Genomic DNA, 22580 nt, shown 5'->3' with positions numbered 1-22580 from the left:
CATGATTACTGATGGGGGACGGGAGGAAAGGATAGGGACACTGTCAGTGTGTATTAGAAAAACACACTGGAACTCCACGTTGTACAAGGAATCAGCATGTGTATGTTATACTAGCTCAGCACATACACACTGTAATGGTTTTATTTGTTCTGAGTTAACTCTGTCCTGCCCAGATGCCCCTGAGGACAAGGCTGACAGCAGCAGGAACTAATTAGACTCAGGGTTTCTAGAAGTGGCTGAGCCCAAACATGCACTGAACAAGTGTAAGGGGTGATACAGGAGAGAAGACAGACATCTCCAGTCCCCAAAGCAGGCTAATCACCCAACCAGAAGGGCACAGCAGAGCTCCAGGACTGACCTCCTTTGTTCCCTGCCTTCTCCTTGCATCGTGTGCTGGTCAGAGATGAGATGGAAGAAACTTTTAGGGTGTCAGTCACTGTCTTCTCAGACCACTGGCTCTCTGAATAAATTGTAGGTGGTTTTTGCACCATGGTTTGTGTGCTGTATGTGTGTGTGTGTGAATGTAGAGGCCTGAAGTTAAAGTTGGGTGTCTTCCTTGATTGATCTCCATTTTATTTCCTGAGACAGAGACTAACTGAAACCAGAGCCCCTCGTCTAGCCAACTAGCTTGCTCTGGTGCTCTCCTGTCTCTACCTCACAAAAGCTGGGATTCTAGGGATCTGAACTCGGGTCCTCAAGCTTGCATGGTAAGTGCTTTATACTCTGAGACATTTCTCCAACCGCAATAATGTGCAGTTTTAAATATTCAGTTTTATTTAAAATATTTTATTTATTATTTTTATTTTACGTGTATGCGTGTATTGCCTGCATGTAGGTAAGTGTACCCGTGTCGTGCACTGCCCACAGAGGACAAAAACGGCTGTTGGTTCCCCTGGAACTGGAGTCACAGACAGTTGTTAGCTGCCATGTAGGTGTTGGGATTCGAACCCAGGTCTTCCACAAGAACAACCAGTGTTCTTAACTGCTGAGCCATCTTTCCAGCCCCAAATACTCTTTTTATCACTGATATCTGTCAGTGTCCACTGACAACTGTCACAGGCAACAAAGAACTCTGCTATCCAGTTACAGTCAGATTATTAAATCTTGGAATTTGACTCAAGCAAGGGTAAACTGAGCTATTTCTGAAAGCCTGGCTGGTCTCACGATGTTTTCTTGTGGTGATGTTATGGCAGGTAGCAGGTTCTAACTTAATTTTTCTTGTCTTTCCTTTCAACGATAGGCCTTAATTTTTTTTCTGCTCTGTAGAAGTTGCGCCACACATCTGAGTTATACACATGGTTGTTCAGGGCTAAGTCCTGACTGATTTAAGCCTGACAGATTTGAGGGAATGCTGTAAGACACCTAATTCCATTTCAGAATGGACTCGATTTTCCCAAGGTAAAGGTTACAGTCTAGTGAATCAATAAACAATGGAACCTGTAACCAAAGTGCAGTGAGTGACAGAGCTAAGGACAGTCCCCTGCAAACGAGGCAAGGGAGGTAGCAACAGTTTAAATAGAGATAACGAAAGACATGACTGCAGGAGCTGAGCTGCTCCTTGCTCATCTGAGGCAGCATCCTCGCCTTCATGGAACTGGGGAGATCTTCTCTCTCTCTTACAGAGTTGGACATAGATGGACATACTTCACTGATTGTTTTTCTGATTCGTGGTGGTACAGCCATGATCACCAGTGCTCAACAGAAACCCCTTTAATTGTAGAAGGAATGTAGGTTTGATAGCGAATGTTCAGAGTATGAACAAAGCAGAGTCTGTATGGTAGCGTCTTAACCTGCTAGAACCCCAACCCAAAGCGGGCTGTTCACTGGGTGTGTGAACTGAGTCAAGTCACTCAATTCTTCCATGCCATAGTCTCTAAGAACTGACTGGGAATAAGCCAAGTCTGTTTCATGAGGGTATCAAGAGGGTTATGTCAATTTAAATATGGAAAGTCCACATGAAGGGCTGAGGGCAGGGCATGTCAGTACAAAAGAGATGTGGAACGATCCTGACAGGGTCCCAGTAGTGCGGTAGGGGAGTGGAAGGGAAAATGTGCGTAGGTGGGAGTCAAACACCAGTGATACTTTTCTTGTAAATTTCATACAGCATATTTTAATTGTAGTTTGATTCCCTCACCTACGTGCACTCCCCCTTACTACCCCCACCCAATTCCATGTTCTCTCTTTCTCTCTATATATATTTATAAATATAAATAATATATTAAAGCCTATAGAGATAAATTTGTGTCCCCAAATACCCTCAGTGTGAATCCATCCATGGGAGCCTGCTTAATCTACCAAGATTCTCATCTTTAAACGAAACTGACTCTCCCCTTTCCAACAGCCAACAGTTGCCAGTACTTCCTCAGAGAGGGTTGGGGTTCCATACCTACTTCCCCACATCTATGCTGGAATTTTGTCTGGTTTGAGCTTACATGGGACTTGTACATGCTGTTATCATTGCTATGAGTTCACATTAATAGCTTCCCAGGTGTCTGGAGAACTCTGTTTTCTTGTGACTGTCAACAAACTCTGGTTCCACCCTCTCTTCTGCAATGACCCCGAGCCTTGGGGGCAGAAGTTTGATTTAGGTGTGTGCTATCCAGGGATAATCACTCTGCAGCCTCTTGTTCTCTGCATGCTGGCAAGTTGTAGATTCCTGTATAAGTCACCATTTGCTACATAAGGAAGCTTCCTGGATCAGAGCTGAGTGATGCATTAATATATTAATATAACAAGCCAGGCGTGGTGGCACAGGCCTTTAATCCCAGCAGAGGCAGGCAGATCTTTGTGAGTTCGAGGCCAGCCTGGTTTACATAGTGAATTCCAGGACAGCTGGGGCTATAGGGAGACTCTGTCTCAAAAAGACAAAAAACAATAGAAAACAAACAAACAAAAAAAACCAGTAAGTCATTAGGATTTGTTTTAATACTATATCTATTTAGCAGAATAATATTATTAGGTCTCCCTCTGGCCTGTCTAAGCACACGTTCCTAGGTCTGATATCACTGCCAGGTATGAGCTTGGGCTTATGAGGCAAACCTTAAAGCTAGCAAGAAAGTGATTGGTTACTCCCATATTTGTGCAACTATTGCAACAGATGTCGTGTTTGCTAGGCCAATTATTGAAGCACTCAGGATTTACAGCTGGGTAAGTTTAATTATTAATTTTTTCTTCCAGTAAAATCTTCTAACACTATGAAAACTATCCAGTAGAGATGATGCTTTTAAATCAGTACCAGCTTGCTTTCATTTTATTTTTTCGATGGCTCTTAAATTTAGTGTCTTCAACAATAGGGTCTTACCATCAACTTTTGGTGAGTAAGCAAGATCAAGGGTTATGGCTCATAGTGTTTGAGGGTCTATGGGATCCCTGGTCAACAGCTTCAAGAGAGGAAGTGCATTCCTGGCATTAGGGTTTTATTTTGTTAGCTTATGGTGTCTCATAGGAGTAATGTCTCCCCTTTATAAGGTAACTAATTTTAATATCTTTTAAGAAGCTTTTAAAGTTGTAGCTTTCCATATGGATTTTTTCTAAAGGCCTTATGTTTGTTATCCCTGTGCACACTCCCTCATCTGCTCTGCCCTCCATTCCCCACCCCATTAACACTTAGTGCTCCATTAGTCCCCTTTCCCCTTTATATCACTGCATTCTATCTACCATTCCATGACTCCCCATGATCAGTTATTAGTTTCCTAACCTCTCTGTATTTTCTAATTGAGACATCTATATCTAAGAATTCAATGCTAGTATCCAGCTATAAGAGAGTACATGCAATGTTTGTATATCTGGATCTGGGTTACCTCACTCATGGCTATTTTTTCCAGTTCCATCCATTTATCTATGAGTTTCATGATTTCATTTTTGGACAACTGAATAATATTCTATTATGTAAATATATCATACTTTCATTATCCATTCATCAGTTGATGAACACCTAGGCTGTTTCTATTTCCTGGATATTGGGATTAGAGCAGATATGAAGATGGATGAACAGGAATTTCTATAGTAGGATGTAGAGTGTTTGGGGTGTATGCTGAGAGTGGTATGGCTAGATCATATGGTGAACCAATTCTTACTTTGTGAAGAAGCTCCACACCGATTTCCACAGTGGTTGCACCAGTCTGCACTCCCAGCAGCAGTGAATAAGAGTCCCCTTCATCCTCACCAGCATTTGTCTTTATTTTTCAGGTCTTAGCCATTTGGAATAGGAGAAGATGAAATTTCAAAGCAGTTTTAACTTGCATTTCCCTGATGACTGAGGATGACGAACATTTTTAAAAGCATTTGTCAGTCACTGTGTTTCATCTTTAGAGAACTCCCCGATAGTCTCCTTGCCCCAATTTTAATTAGGTTGTTCTTTTAATGTTTAACTTTTCAAAGTTCTTTGTATATGCTAGACACTAATCCTCTGCCAGAGGTATAACTGGTAAAAATCTCTTCCCATTCTGTAGGTTGCCTCTTTAGTCAAACAATGGTGTCCTTTGACGTACAGGAGCTTTTTAGTTTCATGAGCTCCTATTGCAATTGTTCAAGTTCATGACTACACTATAGGAGGCCTGTTCAGAAAGTCCTTTCCTGTGCTTCTCTGCTTTCTCCTCCGTCAGATTCAGAGTACTGAGTTTTATGCTAGGCCCTTGATCTATTTGGAGTTGAGTTTTATTCACAGTGAGAGGCAGGGATCTAGTTTTATTCTTCTATATTCAGCTAACTTGTTAGAAAGGAAAGGCACCATTTGTTGAAGATGCTGTCTTTTTTATCCAGGTGTATTTTTAGCCCTTTTGTCCAAAATCAGGTGGCTGAAAATGTGTGGACTTAAATCTGTGTCCACAATTCTATTCCACTGAAGAATATGTCTGATTTCATGCCAGTAGCATGCTGTTTTTATTATTAAAACTCTGTAGTATAATTTGAGATGAGATAGTAATGCCTCCAACAGTTCTATTGTTCAGGATTATTTTGGCTTTTCTGGTTTTTGGTGTTTCCGTATGAAATCTCACATCATGTTTTCAATTCCCATGAAGGACTGTGTTGGAATGTTAATGAGTATTGTATTGAATTTGTAGTTTACTTTTCGCAGGACGTCCATTGACACAATACTAACCCTCTGAATCCATGAGCATGGGAGGTCTTTCCATCCTCTGGTATCTTCTTCAAATTCTTTATTCAATGTCTTAAAGTTATTATATAATTCCTAAAATTTCCCCTGTTAGATTTATTCCAGGATATTTTAGGTTTTTTGAGGCTATCATGAATGGAATTGCATCCTGGATTTCTTTCTCAGTAAGTTTGTTGTTGTTATATAGGAAGGTAACTGATTTTATATCCTGCTACTTTGTTGAATGTCTAGGTGATTTCTGGTGGAGTCTTTAGGGATTTTATGGAATCATATCATTTGCAAATAAGGATAATTTGACTTCTTTCTTTCCAATTTGTATTCCCTTTATCTTCTTCATTTGTCTGTATTTCTCTAGCTAAGACTTCAGCCACTTTATTGAACGGGAATGGAGAGAGTGGACATCCGTGTCTTGTCCTTACTTAAATGGGAATGCTAACAGTTTTTCTTCATTTAGTATGATGCTGGCTGTGGGCTTGTTGTATATTGCCTTTATTATACTGAGATGTGTCTCCTGTATCCTTAGATTCTTCATGACTTTGTCACCAGTGTGTTTTAGAAGATCCCTAGGCATGTAACAAACCACTAATCTACAGACATTAGAAGATCACTCATAGGAGAGTCTTTTATTGGATTTATGTGTATTTTATAAGAACATCTTAATCATCTTTAGACCCCCTCCCCAACTGGCACCCTCCTATAGCTCCCCCTCCCCCACCCCCCACTCCACTGGATTTCCTGCATTCTGTCACTGATGTTAAGGCCTATTGAGTCAAGGTATCCCCCCTGAAATCTAGTCAACCTATATAAAGCCAACTCCTCTAAGAAGATGAGATGCTGAGTGAGGAGAACCTTCTTTTTTAATGAATTTTTGTGTATTTCATACAGAACATCTCAATCAATCTTAATCATCTTTATACTCCCTTCCCACTGGCACTTTCCCATATCCCCCACTGGAATTCAGGCATTATGTCATTTGTGTTAAGGCCTTTTATGTCAAGTTAGTGTTCCCAGACATTCCTCAATGAAAACACTAATGAATATCTCAGTTCTCATTAATGAAGCTCACTCATGCACCAGAGGGCCAGAAACACAAATGTCACAAATGGCCCAAAGCGTAGAGATTAAGAGTCTGCAGAATGCTGGTCCTTGGACAAGATTCCTATATTAAACTTCACCCACTAGCTCCTGGGACCCTCTCATATGAACCTACAGCAATGGAGTCGGCAATGCACAAGATCCATGCAATTTTAAGCAGACAGAAACCCAGCATAGAACTGGGGAAATGAGCAGCAGACCCCAATCTTAGCTGAAGAAATACTGACAACTGATTACTGCTGGGCAAGGAAGAGCTGATCTTCTGAAAGCAAGGGACTCTAGGTAGACTGACTAAACCTCAGTAGAGGAGAGCCTTCTTAATCAGTAATTTATCACAAAGTATGTTAGATATTCCAAAGATGACACTTAGTACATTTGAATGGTACTGAGCAGGCAGCACGGTGGTAGGAGGATAGGGCATCAGCACACTGACGAAAGTGACAGAATGCCCTTAAACTGAATCAGTCTAGAATGGAATGTGAGTAATGAAAGTGAGGTCTTCCTGTTCAATGAAGGGTACAAGAAGAAAGTGAAGTTCTTCCTAAGCTCACAGAGCATGCTGTATGAAGATTCATCTCTCAGTTCATATGAAGGTTAAGCATTCTTTCAGTTGTGATTTCAACCCACTATAAGTTGTAGCCATTCTAGGCAAAACTAAAATTAGTAATCACCTATTTTAAAACAAAGATTTTTTTTCACGTCTTCTCCCTAAATAATCTTGTAATATTATTTTTACAACTCAGTAAATAATCTTAAGATATGATGTCAAAGCATGCCAAGTGGAGAAGGAACACAGTGCATGAGGCAGCTCCTCTCCATCCTCAGCCATGCTTGGGGAAGGGAAGAGGTTCTGATGCTGTAACTTAATTCTTCTCCTCAGGGTCCCCATTTAGTCTTTACAGAAACGTTACATGTATTTGCCATTTTACAGGGGTTGGTACAGAGGCTGTGGTAGTTGGGAAATAGTAGGAATGCTGAGGGTTCTCTAGTGCGTGTTACCTGCAGCTCCAAGCTCTACTGGGACCGAACATTCAGTACCACACCTGATGTTGGCTATGGAGCCGCAGAACGCAGTAAACCCCAAGAAACCACAGGGAATGCAGGGAGAGCACGAGACAAGCCTGGGAGGAAATCTCATAGGCATGAATAAGCATTCTGCTTCCTTGGGAACCCACTTGTGCAAGCAGCACATGTTCTCTATGAAAACCCAGCATAGAACTGGGGAAATGAGCAGCAGACCCCAATCTTAGCTGAAGAAATACTGACAACTGATTACTGCTGGGCAAGGAAGAGCTGATCTTCTGAAAGCAAGGGACTCTAGGTAGACTGACTAAACCTCAGTAGAGGAGAGCCTTCTTAATCAGTAATTTATCACAAAGTATGTTAGATATTCCAAAGATGACACTTAGTACATTTGAATGGTACTGAGCAGGCAGCACGGTGGTAGGAGGATAGGGCATCAGCACACTGACGAAAGTGACAGAATGCCCTTAAACTGAATCAGTCTAGAATGGAATGTGAGTAATGAAAGTGAGGTCTTCCTGTTCAATGAAGGGTACAAGAAGAAAGTGAAGTTCTTCCTAAGCTCACAGAGCATGCTGTATGAAGATTCATCTCTCAGTTCATATGAAGGTTAAGCATTCTTTCAGTTGTGATTTCAACCCACTATAAGTTGTAGCCATTCTAGGCAAAACTAAAATTAGTAATCACCTATTTTAAAACAAAGATTTTTTTTCACGTCTTCTCCCTAAATAATCTTGTAATATTATTTTTACAACTCAGTAAATAATCTTAAGATATGATGTCAAAGCATGCCAAGTGGAGAAGGAACACAGTGCATGAGGCAGCTCCTCTCCATCCTCAGCCATGCTTGGGGAAGGGAAGAGGTTCTGATGCTGTAACTTAATTCTTCTCCTCAGGGTCCCCATTTAGTCTTTACAGAAACGTTACATGTATTTGCCATTTTACAGGGGTTGGTACAGAGGCTGTGGTAGTTGGGAAATAGTAGGAATGCTGAGGGTTCTCTAGTGCGTGTTACCTGCAGCTCCAAGCTCTACTGGGACCGAACATTCAGTACCACACCTGATGTTGGCTATGGAGCCGCAGAACGCAGTAAACCCCAAGAAACCACAGGGAATGCAGGGAGAGCACGAGACAAGCCTGGGAGGAAATCTCATAGGCATGAATAAGCATTCTGCTTCCTTGGGAACCCACTTGTGCAAGCAGCACATGTTCTCTATGAGGGACTGTTTCTAAAGTCGTCTGCAAGTGAATGTGGAAAGTGTTCACAGCAGAATAAAACCAGGGGAAAGAATACGCAAAGGAACACAGAAAGCAGAATCTATAAGGCTGCTGTCCATTTGAGACCCATTCTCTGTTCAGTACTAGTGTGTAATTAAAGTATCTAAATAAAATATCATAAAGGACTGAGCTGATGGCTTACATAAATGTTAAATGTGTACAATGGAAAAATGGGCAAGGATAAAGTGTTGTGAGGTTTTATAGCACACGTATTAAGTGCATTTATATTATGTGTGGTGGTATAATATTATTGTTAAGTTCAATTAGACCAGTTCTAGAACATTTGGTGAAATAAACAATAAAATGATTTAGACTGATAAGTCTAAAGTGGAGATAAAAATGGAAAAAGAAAAATATGTCTATTTTAAATTAAGGAGATAAGAAAACAGCAAATAATGAACAAGGAAAAATAGAAGTTACCAACTGAATGTCAAGTTCAAATTAATTATATAAATAAGAACATTAAATATGAATACCTGGAGGATGAAATTAAAGATTGAATTCTCAAATTGGATAAAAACAACAAAATGTTTTTTCTATATGTTAAGCATAGTGACACACATAGAATGAAAGTAAGGAGAGGAAAAGACACCATCAAAATAGAGGTGATAGAGGCAAAAGTACAAATTTGTGAGGAGGAAAGTTAAGTATTATATAGGAAACTAATGAAATCAAAAGAAAAGATTAATAAATTTGATAAAGTCTATCAAGTTCCAACAAAGAAAATAGAGAAGACATAAACTAACAGGATCAGGAGTGGACAATGTGAGCCTTAGCTCAGAAGACAATCAAACAGCTATGTATCAAAGGAATGGTATCAAAAACTTGTTATAATGAACACACAAAATTAGAAGAAGCTTTCACTCTAACTATGAAGAAAGCAGTGAGGAGAGTGGGTCCGAGTGCATCATTGCCTTAGTTCTTCCCCCAAGTGTGGCAAATCCGGGGAACAAACTTAAGGGCGGAAGGATTTACTTTGCTGAGTCTCAGAAGTTTTGATTCATCATGCGGAGGCGACCTGGTGGAGCATCTTGGGTCCAGGAAGCAAAGCTGCTTCCACCTGTCTCTCCTGGATTCCAATGCTGCCACATTCAGGATGAGTCTTCATTAGTTCGTCCTTTCTGGAAACGTCCTCAAAGACACTCAAATATGAACTTTGCTCAGTTCCTGATACTTCCCACCCATTCAAGCTGACAATGAAGATTAATGATCATATCACCTAGGCCCATTTTATTCAGACTCATGGTAGAACACTTACAAAGTCTAATAAAATAGCCTAAGGAACTTTTGGTATTTGATGACTGCTGGGAGGTGGAAGGACAGTCTTTTATAAAGATGGGACTCTTGGTGGGCCCATTATATATATATATATTACATTGGATGAGGGCAGTGGAGCCGTGGAGGAGGTATGAAGAGAGGAGAGGAGTAGATCTAAATGCCACCAAACTATTGTATGAAAATAGAAAAAAAATCAATAAAAACAATATAGAAATAAAAGACAAAGCGATTAGACTGAAAGGAACAAAACCTCCTTTGTTCAGAAATGGAGTGTTACCTACTTAGGAAGGTCCAGGGAGTTCAGAGGAAGAAGCAGCCGAGAGTGTTAGGAAGGGCACGGATGACACAATGTGGGAGCCATTCTGTGTCCATGTGCCGGTTAAGACCAGTTGAAAGCCAAACTTGATGAAAGCATAACTCGCTAATCACTAAAGATGGGAAAATATTTCTAAGGAAACAACTTGTAATAGACGATCTGTGCGCACTAAATATACAAGTATTTTCTGAAATAAATAAAACAAGAGCCACATGCTGGGAGGTAGTACCTGCCAGACTGGAGTTTTGAATTATCTGTGTACTGTATTATATTTACAATATAGTCAGCATAAATAATTAAACTCTTGCAATTTATAAGAACACTGTATAATCACAGAGCAGGCAAAAATGTCTTTACCTAAGAAGTAGGAATGGCAAAAATGAATGGAAAACAAGCAACAACGTTTTCACCATTAACAGAGATCAGGGAAATGCAATTGGAGCGAACTTCCCATTTACTGCATGCTGACCAGGAAGGGCAGAAATATCTTGTAATATCAAGTGATGGGAGGCAGAGGATAAGCTGGGTGTCTCACACTTGGTGGTGGGAATGAAAAGTTGTAAAATCCTGTTAGAAGGCTTTAATGAAGCTAAAATGTATTAATAATTCAGTGGTGTTAGCCCTGAAAACTGAAAATATGTAAGCACAGAAATACCCATACATGGATTTTAAAGCTTTTTAAATAAAAAGCAAAAATAAAATACACATGCACATAACTCAAATGCCCATGGTATGGTGAATGAAGAAATAAACTGTGGTGTATCCATGAACTTGGGTCTGCTCAGTGGAAAGAAAAGGAAAGAGACACACACACAGAAAAAGAGAGAGAGAGAAGGAGAGACATGTACACACAGATAGGGATAGAGAGAGAGAGAGAGAGAACTTTGGATGCATTAAGATAAGCCAAGCCAGAAGCTATAAATTCTACATATAATACAGGCTCTGTCATAGTGAGCTTCAGATGTCAACTGGGTGCAATGCAAAGTTACTGGGAAGAGGGGACCTCAGTTGAGGAATTTTCTAGATCAGACTGGTCTGAGGCCATGTCTGTGAGGCATTTTCTTGATTGATAACTGGTGGCTTGGTTCAATCTGAGCTGTGCCATCCCTGAGCAGTTGGGCCTGGGATATGTCACAACTGTAACTGAGCAAGCCAGGGCAAGTAAGCCAGTAAGCAGCTTTCCTCCATGGCTTCTGATTTACTTCTGGTCTCCAGGTTCCTGCCTGGAGCTCCTGCCCTGGCTTCCCTCCCTGATGGATGGTAGTCTGTAAGCTGAAATAAACCTATCCTCCTCAAGTTGCTTTTGGTCATGGTGTTTATTATAGCAAGTGACAGCAAACCAAAACAGTAATTTTTACAAGGAAAGCGGGGGCATTGCTGTGACACACCTGAACTTGTGGTTTCTTAGGAGAGCTGAGACAATGTTTGGAACTTTGATTTGAAAAAGCCATTGAATACTAAAGAGTAGCTGAGGCTTGGCACTATGTGGCAGGTCAGAAGAGAGGCCAGGGGAAGCCATAGGTGAAGGTGCAGCCTCTGTTTCAGTGGAGGATGTAGAATATTAGAGATGTCACAACTATGGGTGTGTGTTACTGTATGTGTGATGTGTTATATGTGAGTGTGATATGTATATGCGGGTGTGTGTGTGCTACTGTATGTGTGAGTGTGATCTGTGTAGTATGTGTGTGTGTGTGTCATGTATGCATGAATGTGTTCTGGAAGAGTCAAAGAAAAATTCTCAGCTGGAGGTTTCATAATAAATAAATACATTTTAGGGTATATACCAGAACATTCATGACTATGTTGAAATTTTACGAAAAGAGCAAATTGTCTTCAGGAATCAACTCTGTGCTTGCTTGGTATATGTGCTTGAATTAGATCTGGTCTTACAGAGGCTCCTGCCCATCCACCCATTACTGTGGATTCAATGTGAGCAAAGGCATCTGGTCTTACAGAGGCTCCTGCCCATCCATCCCTTACTGTGGATTCAATGTGAGCAAAGACAAAGCCTGTCCTATGACTTATTTCTACTATTCTTTTTTGTACATAATAAGGAACACATTCTTTTACTAGTTTACAATTAACATGTATTAATTGTACATCTCATGGGATTCAGTATGATAGTTTAACTTTTGCATTCTGTGTGTGCTGACAACTCCAGCTTCTCTCCAAACCGCACCTCCACCCCTCTCAGCCTCCAGTCATAACCTCTCCCCGCTCACGTCTGCCTTCAACTCACATAGGTCAGGGTGCCGGGTCTTTGTCTGTGCCTGGCTTATTTCATTTAATGCAGTATCCTCCATTTCCACTCATGTTGAAAATGACAGGATTCTATTTTTTACTGAACAGTATAACAATGTGCTGGTTCACACACCACATTTGCTTATCCATTCGTTCATTGATGGGCTCCAGAGTTGACTCCATATCTTTGCTATTGGGAATAGAACTGCAGTAAACAGAGTCATGCAATGTATTGCTTTGACATACTAAATACGTGCCTATTTAAATTTATTCTAAAATGAATTAGCTGTATTTTACATCCACCTCTAACGATGTAATCTTTACAAGGTCTTCTATAACACTTGGATTAGATGTAAATAACATCAAGTGTATTTTACCTTTAATTGTAATGACTGAGGTTGGGAACTGTGCACATGCAGTTGATTTATCTAATTAACCTGTTACAAACCACTTAAGTGGTATGCTATCCCATCAGAGGGCTGCCAGCATGGTCATGCCACTGATAGTGCTGGTAAGGATAGCATCAGATATGCCAAGTACTTATAATAGTCAAAATTTGTTTTCAAACCATTGCTACCCTCTGCAACAATCTGTCTTCAGCCACAGAGAATCAGTGCACATTAAAAGCAAGAAATAAGCTTAAACAAAATTTAAAATTGTAATTATGTGTTTAGTGGTTTAGTAACACACAATAGGTCACTATTAGTAAATCTGACATTCAGAAATGCAGTTTAGTAAAACATGTTCCATGAAGTGTGTGACAGTTAATGAAATCTTACCTCTAAAGCAATTTAGAATTGTGTTCCTTCATTCCTTATTTTCATGGGATTTAAAATACACAACACATGAGTTTGTCTCTCTTCACACCTAGAGATGGTTATTTCTAAACATCATTTATATTCTCTTTCTATTTTGTTTACTTTTGTGAATTGTTTATGTGTTGATAGTCTCATGTTCCTCACTAGAACAAAAGTCAGCCACCAGAGGACTAAACCTAGTTTTCATCTGTACCAACTGTCGTGTAATCAAGACATTCATTTTCCAAATACCATGTCACACATTGATATTCTGTTCGCCACTGAGGTATGTTGGTTTTTCATTTTGAATTCACTGCTTTATGATGATGAAATATGCATGGAATTGGCATTTTGGTCATTAACCATCTTAATAAAAATATAATTGCAAATGAAATCCTAGCCAGGTTTGCTTTTTATTCCATCTTTCCCACAATAACCCTCTCTATAAAATCTCAAACAGCCACTTGATTCAGTCAGTTCAGAGGCGAACTGTTTGGATTCCTAGTGCCTGAAGGAGGGACTTAAACAGAAGGATGGGTGAGTGGGGGAACCAAGGGTGCTCGTCCTCACAGAGCACAGGGGGGAAGCTGCCTACCACGCCATTAGCAACTCAGCAGCCCAAGCTCCATTTCTATGGCATCTTTAGAATTATCATCTTTTTACACACTATTGCTTTCTGTGGACTTTGATAGTAGCATGTTTGAATGTATTTTGGATAACTTGATTGTCTTGTAAGACTGTGATCCCTAAGTCTTTGGGGTAAAATTCTTTAATACTGTATGATGAATGTTAGTGTGAACTTGTAGTTGAACCACTGAGTAATATTCACAGCCCTGACTGCAAAAGCTGGATTCTGAGGTTCCAAGAATCCTTACTGATGTGGACATTTTATCTCCTTTCCTCACAAACTTGGTAGCAAGAGTGATCAGCACCCTCTCCATAGATTCGTGCATGCTGAGTCCACCTTCCCGGAGCAGACTCCAAAAGGAAGGTAGTCAAAAGCCTCTACTACTGCCCATGTCCATGGTGTGTGTGGTCAAACACCTCTACTCCTATCCATGTTAATGGTGTTAATGTATTTGTGATATTGACACATTATGCTCAGGGGGCTGATGATGAAATCGGGAGGAGGGATGCTAAGATGTACAACTAGAGTCACAGATAGTCCATCAAGACACCCTGAGAAGGAAGAAGCTTGAAGATAGGGCTGCTGCCATTGGTTGTTATTTTATTCCAGAAATTGAAAAAGCTAAGATTAATAGGAATTAGCCATGATCTGAAGCACCAGAAGTTACTCTCTGTGTGTGTGTATGTGTCTTTCTCTATGTCTGTATGTGTGTCAGTATGTGGGTGAATGTCTGTGTGTGTGTGTGTGTGTGTGTGTGTCTCTCTCTCTCTCCCTCTCTGTGTATGTATGTCTGTGTGTGAGGGTTGTGTATCTGTGTGTGCATCTGTGTATGTCTGTGTGTATGGGAGTGTGTGTGTCTGTTTCTTGTGTGTCTGTTTGCTCTGTGTCTGTGATAAGTTGAGATGTTGAGGAGATTGAGATTGAGAAGTCAGTTCCAAGTTGAGGCATCATCCTGCAGGTAATAAGAACAATATTGAACTATCTTATAAAGAAGAATTATAATTTTTAAGGCTGTCGTCTTTAGGGTATTTCAAGGCACTATACAGGAAATGTCAGAGCTGTGCAATTAGGGAGTCAGTTTTTACAGCTACTGTCCAAGGCTGGAGAGCTTCTTCACTGTAAAAGGATGATTTAACACTCTTCAGTCATTGAGGAATTAAGGAAATACAGAACCAATGACCCTCAGGAGAAATCAGAAACACAGAGGTGGATGTGCTTATTACAAGTACATATTGACTGATACTTTAAACTAGGAAATAATTGCTCACTGGTCCATGATATATATTTTGAAGAATAATTCAGACATTTTGGAGACCCCTGACTAGGCAGGGGGAACAAAAACATCTTGAGACCTCAACAATATAATCCAGATTAAACCATCACAGAGTCAATTGCTTTGATAATGTTAGCTATGAAATCCAATGACTATCTGGTGGGTAGATCAAGAGGCAGATGTTAAAGTACCAAAGCCAGAGCTAATTTCATAGTTCCTTACAAATGAATAAAATTCCAGTACGTATAGGTAATGGATAGAACTAGAAAATATTATACTGAGTGAGGTCATCCAGACACAAAATACAAACAGTGAATGTTCTCACTCATATGTAAATCCCAGCATTGAATCTTTAGATTTGTGTTAATTCGGAGAACCTATAGAATACAGGGAACTATAGAAAGACAATTGGTGGGGAGGGGGACAAAAGATCTTAAGGGAGTGGGGATAGTAGAACCCAGGTAATAAGTGGAAAGGGGAAATAATAGGAAGGGATGCTTGCTTAAGTAGGGGATGGGAGATTAGAGCAGAGAAGAGGGTGAGGGGTGGTATAACTAACACTAAGAGTGTTGAAAAAGTCATATGAAAATCTACTACTTTATAAGCTTTATTTGATATTTTATATACTCATTTAAAAGAGTTTAATTGGAGTTACCCTATTCACAGGGGATAACACTCTTTCTAGAAGCCATAGGTTATCAAATAAAAGTCCAGTGTCAGGTGTGGGCTATGTCCTATTGAATTGTTGGTCAAGGGTGTCATGGAGACCATGATCAATGCAGACTATTGCATTTTGTTGCCCACCAGGGCTGGATGGTAAGACCTGATTGATGAAGACACCACATACATTGATCACAAGATATGGATAAATCAAGTTGGTGCTGACCAGGGATCGTCCTTTCTAATGGCTGGCTTTCATAATACTGGTAGGTTCTATGAAGGCTTCTGGGGGGAAAATTTATCAACAGTTTTATCCAGCTGTGAATACTGAATGACAAAAATGACCTGGGTGGCAACATGTGTCCATGGGTGCAATAGTGGCACAAATGTTGTGTGGGTAACCAACCACTTTCTGATTGGCTTTAAGGTTCTCTCAGCAGGAGGAAACGCATGGCTGGTACTGTAAATCTGGCCTAGAACCCATGGTTAGGGAGCTCACAGGCCCCAGGAGTGAACCTATTACTATTATTTTGCTAAATGGACATAGTATCAACCTATTTTCTAATTTCACATCTCTATACCCATAGATTAAGTCAACTCTCTGAATTCATCAGAGAAATTTCTTTGTGCACTTGATGGCAGTTAACACTGAAACTCAGAAGTAGTCAAAGTGCAGGGAAGTCTGTTGAGTGGTCAGTCACAAATGCGATGTCCATATCACAACTCCTCCCCAAATGCTCAGGGACCATGAAGGTGGAAAGATTGCAAGAGTATGAGGTCAGAGAAGATTCCTGCAAATAACATCTTCTGGACATGACAGGACCATCACACTCATGAACTCACAGAAACTGTGGCTGCCTGCTCAAGACCTGCACCAGATCAAGCCCATAAAATGGGAGAGGGCTCATGAGCTCCCACCCCTAGCTGAGGAGCTATTGGCAGTTAGTTGATAGCTTCTGGGAGACGGAGCGTCAGTTTTCTTAAGGGTGAAGCCCCTACGAGGTTGACCAAGATCCAGAGGACAGTCCCACACCATGGGTACGTGGGCAGCAGGAATTGCACTCAGTGGGTTACAAAAAAAAGAATAAAAATGAGGACATGAAGTTGTAAGGTTCAGGAAGATGAAGGATGGATCTGGTGACCCTGATAGAGCTGGGAGGAATTAGGAGGAGGAGTGAGGGGGTGAGTATGATCAAATACAGTGCATGCATATGTGAAATTCTCAAAGAAACAGAAAAAAATAAATAGCTTTTAAAAAGACAATGTTCTCCCACCTCTGGTTGTAAGTATACATGAGGAATAACCAGCTATAAACCTCAAATGGTCAATGGCACTCAACTTAGGGCAGTAAACTCTGCTTCACTAATTAGATAAAAATGAAGAAAATAACTCACGTGTTCAAGGTTTTTAGAAAGCCCATTGATCACTGGTATGGGGAACTACAAGAGGCCCATTCCCCAATACTTGCCATGTGGGAAGCAAGCTACTCACAGGTACCTGTTAGAAAACAGTGTGCAATTCTAAAGTACCTACTGACAATTTGCATTTTTAAGATGTAGATTTTGAAAACTCTGCAGTAGAAATAAACATGACTAATAATGAAGTTCCTTCTGAATGTTTAAGAGAGGAAATTTGTGCTGGTTAGCTATAATTCTCAACTTAAACAACTCAGAATCACCTGGGAAGAGTCTCACTGAGGGATTTTCTACTCTGGCTTGGCCTGTTAGTATGTCTGTGTGGGATTGTCTTAATTAAGTTAATTGATGTGGTTGGACCCAGCATGGGCGGCACCATTCCCTAGGCTGAGGTCCTAAACTGTGTGAGAGTGGAGAAATGAGCAAGCAAGCAGATGGGCCTGCATGCATGCCTTCATTTCTCTTTGATCTTGACTGTGGATATGATATGACTGCCTGTTTGAAGTCCATGCTCTGATGTCTCCATAGTGATGTACTGTAACTAAGCTAAAATAAACCCCTTTTAGAGGTTTTTCCCAAGTTGCTTTTTGCTTGTGTATTTTATTACAGCACCAGAAATGAAAGTAGAGCAACACAGTCTTTGGTGGAGAGCTGAACTGTATACCAAAGGGAAGACATCTAAGCAATGTTTTTTAGTTAAAAACAGAAAAAGATGCAAAATGTTGGGTGCAGCATTGAAGGATTGGATGATTGATAGAGAATTAAAAAGCGATGATTTCTTTTAATAATAATAACACTAGCAATAAAGCCAGGAACAAATAATATCAGACTGGCTCTGCTTACCAGGTCTTTTGACATTGTGATTCCACCCTCTCTATGAAATCAGGTTGAGATCTCATGTCCAGAAACCAAGGTTGAAATTGGTTTAAACAAAATTTTCTGAGGCCATGGATCATTAGGTTGGGAGAAGTGGGTGATAATAATGACAAACTTAGGGTTTTTAAAGTAGCTTTTGCTCCTGGACATAAGCAGTACTTTCTGTGTCCTTGTGGTTTTGTGTTCCTATCAGTAAATTTCTATTTCTCCAAAATGTAGCCCATTTTTCCTCACATGTGGTGGGTCTCTCTTCACCTGTTATACCATAAGGAGCAGAAGAGGATGGGGTATCCACTCTTACCCCAGGTACCAACAATTTAGTTAGAAACAAAGATTAAATTCCTGCTTTAGAAAGGACATATAGACAACTCTAGTCCAATAGAGAAAAGGAGGGAGGAGGAATCACCAGGAGGGACACCTTAAAAACAATTAAGCAAAAGAACTGACTGCTAGCTGGTGCCACTATTCACAGTAGTGTGAGAATGCCTTAGAATTACAAAGCTCATACTATTTCCTAAGCACTGTTCTAAGTTTTGAACAGGTTCTTTATATATTTGTTATTTTTATTTTATGCATATACATGTATTGCCTGCAGGTAGGTAAGTGTACCAGTGTCATGCAATGCCCGTGGAGGACAGAAGAGGCTGTTGGATCCCCCAGAACTGGAGTTATGAACAGTTGTTAGCTGCGATGTGGGTGTTGGGATTCAAACCCAACAACCAGTGTTCTTAGCTGCTGAGCCATCTCTCCAGCCCCTTGAACAGGTTCTTAATACTTCACAACAACCTGGGAGTTAGAGTGGGATGGAGTGCTTTGCTCAAAGTCAGTCACCCAGTAAGAAGTTATCTAGGCTGTGAATCAATAGGTCTGGTTCCAATATCTAGACTTTTACTGCTATGCTGAACTGTAGCCGGAACAGATTTATGTCCCTAAAATCAAATATGTAGGCTGTGCTCTGACAAGACCACATGGGTGAGTTATGGATCCTAGTTGGGGTTCCATCCCATCTCCATTTCTCAGCTCCACTTTCTTTGCCTAGAGAACTCTCTAGTGTCCTGTAGAAATATTTACAGCAGTATTAACCTTGCATTTGGTGTGTGTCCGAAACTCAGAGAAAATATGTTTTTTACTTCTTGATAAGTTCCAGCAAGAGCTCTAGCCTGTGTCTTATAGTCTGATGATGGAGCCCACATCTATCTTGAGAGAATTCACTGTGATCATTAACTAGTATAACCGATTGTGTACCACACCCTACTGTGTAGGTATGAATCTAGCCCTTGCTGAACCTGTGGACTGCATCCAGAAAAGAGGGATTTATCTAGGGAAGAAATGACCAATTGCCATCAGGGATGGAATTACACACTGGTCACCACCTCAGATTCCACAGGGCATCTGTGTATGAGCATGACTCAAAGGCTTTTAAGCAAATTAATATCTTCTTTTTTGAACTTATTCTGCAATCTCTGTGTATTCTTAGAGAACCTTGTGTGTGAGTTTTACTGGTGAGGTGTGAATAGTATCTATTTATTTCAGGTAAGGTACAGACCAAACACAATTGGACCCATGTCTAGCTTAGTAAACCAATGAATTTATTAGAGTTACTCACAGGAGCATTAGCAAAGTTTGCACACTGGAGCATTAGCAAAGGGTCACTCACCGGAGCATCAGTGAAGGCCGTTCACAGAAAAAATGGTGACTCAAAAGCAGCAGCGTCACCAAAAAGCATCCCCTGCATGGATTAATACTCATGAAAATAGAAGCCCTGAAGGTTCCTGCTCAACTTACAGGAACGTCACAAGAGGATCTCTTCTCTCTAGCAACAGCTCACTGCTTACATAATCTTAGAGAGGGGCGTCCTGACTCTGGAAATGTGAAATTCCTGGGTCTTGTAAGTTTCCTGAACCTTCTGAGTCTCTTAAACTTCATTAGCTTCTGGAGTGTGATGAGTTTCCCCTTCCTTTGCAGAGGAAGTATTCCAGCCAGGAGGAAACAGCTACAGGGAAAATCCTTATCATCAATTGTCCCCATAGCCTCACTCTCATGGGTGTGATCTGAAGAATGAATGGAATGGAAAAAAATGGAGAGAAAATAAAAATTTTTAATGTAAACCTTCCCCTCGCCTCACTGCTCTGCACTAGCAAGGCTCCAGGCAGCTTACTGTGAAGGGAATTCTACTTAATACAATAAAATATCGGAAGTATAGAACGTGTTTTTATATTATAAGGTCTTACAGTTAAGAGATTTGAGACCTTTAAAGCATTGGAATTTTTCAGGATTTAGGGGACCTTTAAAGTGGACTACATTTTATATAATGAAATAAATGTGAAACATGGGGGATAAAGTTAGGGTTTATGAGATTTATTGTTATTATTTTAAAGATCTATTTATATATTTATTTTTATTTAGGTGTATGTGTGTGTGTGTGCCTGCATAAGGTATTTTAAGTGACATGTCTGTGGGTCAAGTTGACAAGCAGAGGATTGTGATGGCTGGTTTTAATGAAAACTTGCCACAGATTAAAATACCTTGAGTAGGGGGCCTCAACTGAAGAATTGTCCTGGTTGTCTTAATTGATAAATGTGGGCAGACCCACCCCAAATGTGGGTTTCTCCTTGCAGTAGCAGCCCACATAAAAGGGGGCACGGTGGGGGGATTATCAGCCTTTGCTTGTTTGGCCTTCCCTATTGCCACCAAGTTGGTTGACCCCTTTCCTGCTGCTGCAGGCTTCTTTGCTTCATTGGCATCAGAACCAGTGTTTCTAGGCTTCTGTCTTTGAATAAGGACCAGCAACTCTCCAGGAACAGTATAGAATTTTGGTAACAGATTGGGACTGCTGAGGTACCCAGCTGTGTGCCTAGAGAGGCCTGAGCCTGTAAGACCAGCTGTGTGTGCTGCAGATGGCAGAGCTAGAGAAGTGGGGTTGCTCGAGCCCTTGATAGCACAGAAGATCCCAGATGTCAGATTTCAGAGCCACACTGCTGGACATTAGTTTTGCTTAAGTGTGATAGCTTTTATGCCCTGGTTCTTTCCTTTTGGTGTAAGAAAGTATTTACCTTTTTTTTTTTTTTTTTTCCAGGAACCCACAGTTAAGAGACTTTGAACTTTTAAAGGGGACTTGAACTTTAAATTGTTTGAATTTTTTTAAAGATGGGACATTTAAAGTTCTACTGTAGTTTGTATTACGATAGTAACATGAGATCGTGGAAACAAACAAGGAAAGTTTATGGTTTAAAAGGATGTGTTTGTGTGTTAACGCTGCCGTGGGTGAAATGTTAGCTTCACCTGTCATATAACTTGACACACCTGGAAGAGGGAGCCTAAACTCCAGAATTTCCTCCATCAGACTGGCCCATAGCCATGTCTGTGGGGGCATTTTCTTGATTATTAACTGATGTAGGAAGGCCCAGCCCACTGTGGGTGGTGCCATCCCTGGGCAGGGGCGTCTGTGCTGTGTAAGGAGAGTGATTCAGCAAGCCAGAGAGAGCAAGCCAGTGAGGAGCAGTCCTCCTTGGTCTCTGCTTCAGTTCCTGCCTCCAGGTTCCTGCCTTGACTTCCCACACTGGTGGCTGTAACCTGTAAGCCTAAATGAATCCTTTTTACCCTGTTTCTTTTGGTCATGGTGTTTACCACAGCAACAGAAAGCAAACTAGGGCAGCAGGTTATTTGAAGATGACGGTAAGAGCTATGGACTAAGGCATGATAGCATATGCACAGAAGATTCAGAACACTGTACAACATGAGAGTTTGGAATTTCACTTGCATGGAAACCACACCATTCTCCACTCAGAGCAATGTTCAACATTGTTTTTAAAAGAGTCTGTGTATGGTTATGGACAGTTATTTAGATGAACTGAACAAAGGCCAGCAGGGCCCAGCCAAGTAGGCAATACACTTAGGAACCGAATTCTGAGGCCAACTCCTGTTCAATGAATGTTTGTTCTCCTATATGGATGACCCTCAAAGCAGAGAGCAAGCATGAAAGTACTTCAGAGAGTGTCGCAGCCTTGTGTGGACCTCCCGGGAGATAGCACCTGCTTTCTGTCGTAGAATATAAAATTTGGTGTTTGCTCAGAAGAATTCAGTTTAGAGTTCTCAAGTATGAAGTTCTTAATAAAACTAATACATGATTATTATGGAAACTTGATTACTTTTATAGAAAAACATCACCCTTCATAATTCATATTAATCTTATTTAGAAATTTCTATACTTGCAGAAACTTAAGTTTTAATATCTTATTATAAAACAATGAATAAATGTCTTTTATGGTGATTAAAATAACCCACATTTCCAAAGCAAGTAATTTCACTCCCACAGGATGTCAGCTAAACAAAACCAATTAATAAGATAACTGTAACTTTTAAGTGTTTGATCTCTGCTGGCCTTTAGAAATGTAACCAGGGAAATGAATGGCATAATTAATTAGGAAGGAGGAAGACCAGTGCAGATGTTTTGATAAAACTAGATAGCATCAATTGGACACTAGCTATTAGCTGTGTGCTGAGTTAAGGATTTTATTTGCTTTATTTTGTGAAATCTCTCCATCGTGTAAAAAACTATGGCCCAGGCTCTGTGAGATCACACAG

The sequence above is a fragment of the Nannospalax galili genome, unplaced genomic scaffold (assembly GCF_000622305.1).
Source record: "Nannospalax galili isolate Female #2095 unplaced genomic scaffold, S.galili_v1.0 scaffold100, whole genome shotgun sequence".
NCBI lineage: Eukaryota > Metazoa > Chordata > Mammalia > Rodentia > Spalacidae > Nannospalax > Nannospalax galili.
The sequence above is the reverse complement of the archived record's forward strand: the minus strand, read 5'-3'. Positions refer to the sequence as shown.